This window comes from Penaeus japonicus, unplaced genomic scaffold (genome assembly GCF_977035675.1).
Source record: "Penaeus japonicus unplaced genomic scaffold, GWHDUDI00000001_assembly GWHDUDI00000024, whole genome shotgun sequence".
Classification (NCBI taxonomy): Eukaryota; Metazoa; Arthropoda; class Malacostraca; order Decapoda; family Penaeidae; genus Penaeus; species Penaeus japonicus.
The window spans coordinates 3,314,731-3,319,656 of record NW_028234426.1 but is presented as its reverse complement, the minus strand read 5'-3'; positions in this window follow the sequence as shown (position 1 = coordinate 3,319,656).

Here is a 4,926-nt window from a genome sequence, read left to right as displayed (position 1 = left end):
ACTAAACAAAATCTGACAGCATCTAAGATGAAGAACATGTGCTTGCTTTCTATTCTTTTTATTCTTGCTTTCCTTCTTCTTTTTCATGTTTTTTTTAACCCTCTTCGTGTGTGTTGTTTATCCTTTGTATTTGGTCTGAAAAGAAGAAAAAAAACTAATTCTTTTAGTCGTGCAGAAGGAAATGTTGTTGTTGTTTTTGGATTTTCTTTGTCTTTTCTCTTTCTCTTTCTCTCCTTTTCCCTTACCTTCTCCCTCTCCTTTCTCGAAATCTCCTCTTTCCTCCCTCTCTCCCTCCCTCCCTCTCCTCTCTTCTCCCTCACCTCTTCTCCCTCTCTTCTCCTCTCCTCTCCCTCTCCCCTCACCCCTTCCCCCTCTCCTTCTCCCTCTCCCTCTCCCTCACCTCTTCCTACTCTCCCTCACTCCTTCCCCCTCTCCCTCACCTCTTCCCCCTCTCCCTCACCCCTTCCCCCTCTCCCTCACCTCTTCTCCCTCTCCCTCACCCCTTCCCCCTCTCCCTCACCCCTTCCCCTTCCCCCTCTCCCTCACCCCTTCCCCCTCTCCCTCACCTCTTCCCCCTCTCCCTCCTCTCCTCTCCCTCTCCCTCACCTCTTCCCCCTCTCCCTTACCCCTCTCCCTCACCCCTCTCCCTCACCTCTTCCCCCTCTCCCTCCTCTCCTCTCCCTCTCCCTCTCCTCAGCATCCCAACTCCATCCTAGCATCTCCCACAACAATAAGCCGCCGCACAAAACTTTAATGATCTGCTCTCAGTCTCCGGTTCGCCAAAGAGAGAGAGAGAGAGAGAGAGAGAGAGAGAGAGAGAGAGAGAGAGAGAGAGAGAGAGAGAGAGAGAGAGAGAGAGAGAGAGAGGGAGAGAGAGAGAGAGAGAGAGAGAGAGAGAGAGAGAGAGAGAGAGAGAGAGAAAGAGAGAGAGGGGGAGGAGGGGAGCTAGATAGATAGATAGAGACAGACAGAGAGAGAGAGAGAGAGAGAGAGGGACTACTTTCATTCCTTTTACTAATTTAAGTCAGTTCTTGAATGGCGTGTGTGTGTGTGTGTGTGTGTGTGTGTGTGTGTGTGTGTGTGTGTGTGTGTGTGTGTGTGTGTGTGTGTGTGTGTGTGTGTGTGTGTGTGTGTGTGTGTGTGTGTGTGTGTGTGTGTGTGTGTGTGTGTGTTTAGATGTTTAGATGTAGAGTTACTTACTTTCCCACTTTTTTTCTTCAACCTTTTCCTATTTTCATCTTCACTCCTTTCTCCCCCCTCCCTCTCTCCCTCTCTCTCTCTCTCTCTCTCTCTCTCTCTCTCTCTCTCTCTCTCTCTCTCTCTCTCTCTCTCTCTCTCTCTCTCTCTCTCTCTCTCTCTCTCCTTCTCTCTTCCCCACCATTATCTACACAGTTTCCTAAAATTCGTTAATAATCTTTTTTCCGAGCAAATTTCTGGAGTTTCTTCCCCGTTGCTTCCCTACCTCCCCCCCCGCCCTCCTCACTCCATTCCCCCTCTCCCTACCACCCCCTTCCCCCCTCTCCCTACTCTTAGGGTCACTGATGATGCCAAGAGATATTAATCGCTAATCGGCAACCCCCAACACTGCACCATTTTCGGTGTGCAACATTTATGAGGGGGGGGCGGGGAGGAGTTTTTTGGAAGGGCCGCACTTTTTTGTATATATTAAAACATTTGTCCCTCATTATTCCGTTTTTTATATACCGAAAAGGTTAACATTTTGTACGGATTTTTTCTTTTTCTTTTTTTTTTTACCTTTTTTCAGGAGGTGGTATTAAGAATGAGAGAAAAAAAAACATCATTAATACAAAGGTTTTATAACACGAGCAATGTAAAATAATCTGGTTCCTTTATGTCACTTTTTTGAAGATATTAAATATATAATTAACACTGACAACGACTGTGATAATAATTCCTATGCCAGTGACAACAGTAACAGTGCCATTGACAGTGACGATGATAACAGTGACAACACTAATGAAATTGACAACAACAGCGCCAAAGTGCCAACAGTCGTACCAATAACAGAGACAAACGTGAAGACAGCATTCACAACAAAAGTAAATATGACATCAACGGTGTCAACAGTACCGACAACAGTACCGACAACAGTGCCAACAACAGTGCCAACCTCGAATTGCAGTGACAACGGCGCTTATCCCCTTGAGCAGCGAAACGTGTCGTTACTCCCTGGCGCCCGGACACGTTGATTATTTCCCTAATTAACTGAAGGGGTCAAAGGTCATGATGGCACTGACCATGTATGTGTCCAACCTGACCGAATTATAATCAAATTATTGGTAATTAGTTGATGGTTAGTGGACGGGGATTTCAAACTTTTTTTTTCTCCAAATTAGAATAATAGATATTTGGTATATTTTACTTCAGTATTCACGCATACACGCATACACACACACACACACACACGCACACACACACACGCACACGCACACGCACACACACACACACACACACACACACATTTTTTTCTTATTTTCTTTCTTTCTCTCTTTCTTTCTTTCTTTTTATTAAGGGGAGAGTGAAAAAATCACGGACATTCACACATTTACTTATCTACCAATCTATCCATCTATATTTTTTAAATGCACGACCTTGCTTATGTTTGACAGCCAGGAATCAAATGGAGCATAATTGCACAGGTCATCCAACACAGGTCATGGAATCCGTGACCTGGTATATCTGGGTTATATAATCGGATATTCACGTTGCTAATTTCCTGTGAGGTATTTTGTGCATAGGGTGGGAGGGGAAGGGGGAACGGGGAAGGGGGAAGGGAGAAGGAGGAAGCGGGAAGGGGGGAATGGGACGGGGGAAGGGGGAGGGGGACGGGGGAAGGAGGAAGGGGAAGAGGGGGGAGGGGAAGGGGGGAAGGGGGAAAATGGGGGATGGGGAAGGGAGAAGGAGGAAAGGGGAAGGGGAAGGGAAGGGGGAAGGGGGAGGGGGAAAGGGGAAGGGGGGAAAGGGGGAGGGGAAGGGGGGAGAAGGGGGAAGGCAGGGGAAGGGGAGGGGAAGGGGAAAGGGGGAAGGGGGAAGAGGGGAAAGGGGGAGGGGGAAGGGGGAAAGGGGGGAAGGGGAAAGGGAGGGGGGGGGAGGAAGGGGGAAGGGGAAGGGGAAGGGGAAGGGGGGAAGGAAAAGAGAAAAAAAAAGGGGAGGGGAAGGGGGAAGGGGAAAGAAGGGAAAAAGAGATAGGTAGGGGAGAGGAAAGGAGGTAAGTAGGGAGTGAAGAGGAGAGGTGTGAGAGGGGAAAAGGGTAAGATTGGGGGAGGGGAAAGGTAGGGGGAAAAACAGAGGGATTGAGAGGAGAAGAGAAGAGAATTGCTTTTCGCTTCGTCTATACACCGGGTTTCTGTCACCGCCTATGACGTCAGAATCTCGATCAGAGTTGCCACTTAGGTAATTAAATGGAAATCTGAGTGTCGTGCCTTTACAAACAAATAAAATTGACGAACAGCAACAACAACAAAAACAAGCAAATAAACTCACCACACTGCGTCTGTCTCTCTTGTTCCAGACACTTACCTGTAAATAAAAATAACATTAATCAAAGGCCATGATTATGCAGATATTATCAAGTTATCATTAATTATGCTTTCTATTGTTATTTGTCTTCTCAGTTGACCGTCAATAAGTTAATCTGACAATTTTTTTTTTCTTAAGTATTTTGTATTTAAATAAGGATCGATATATAGAAACTGATCGAAACATTTTGAAAATATTCTAAAGAGTGAGAGAGAGGAGAAAAATGTATATATCTATCTAAATATGTGTGTGTAACCATGTGCATAGTCATGTATATAAACATACAGGCGTTATAATATATACTCAAATATAATTATATATATATATACTAAAGCACTTATACACACAAAGAAGCAAACGAATATACAGATACACAAAAATACGAAACAATACACACACAAACACACACACACACGCCCACACACGCACACACACACACACACACACACACACACACACACACACACACACACACACACACACACACACACACATACACACACGCCCACACACCCATACACACACACACGCCCCTCCCCCACACACACGCCCGCCCCCCCCCCCCCCCCCCCCCCCAACACACCCAAACGCCCCCCCCCCCCCACCTACACACACATTTCCCTAACCATTTTTTCCCCGACATTGCGCCACACCAGGCTACTCTAGTGCCCTCTAGTGCCACATTTCGCTATTAATGCACTAGACTACTTTGCCAGATTGCTACGGAGCGGTGCATCGAGGTACTTGGCGGTGCATCGAGGTACTTATGCTACCGTCCTGACAACACCGGTGGCGGCGATCATAAGGGCGTTGGAGATATATCCTTAAGTGAAAGTTTTTTTTTTCCAGCTTCTTTTCCCCCATTTTTCCCCTTCTTATTAGCTTTATCCCCACCTTTTTTCCTGATGTTTTCCCCTTTTCCCATACTTTTTCCACCTTCTTTTCCCTTTGTTTTCCCATTTTCCCCATTCTTTTCCCCTTTTCTCCACCTTTTTCCCTTTTTTTCCCCTTTTCTCCACCTTTTCTCCCTTTTTTTCCCCTTTCCCCCACCTTTTTTCCCTTCTTTTCCCCTTATTCCCTTCCCTCTACCTTTTCCCCCTTTTCCCCTACCCATTTTTCCTAACTCTTCCTTTCCCCATAGGGAGGAAAATCACTTTCTTGTCCCAATTTTTTTTCCTCCTCTCGTTTGGGTGATGTAGATAATTGGGTGTTTGGTTGAGGGTGAATTTGCAACGCGTCTGTGGTTATGTAGGTACATGAGAGTGAGTGAACGAATAGGTGGGTGAGTGGGTGGGCGGGTGAGTGAGTGAGTGAGTGGGTGGGTGGGTGGGTGTGGGTGAGCGTGGTACGGTTGAGTGAGTGAGTGATGTTGAGTGAATGATCGTT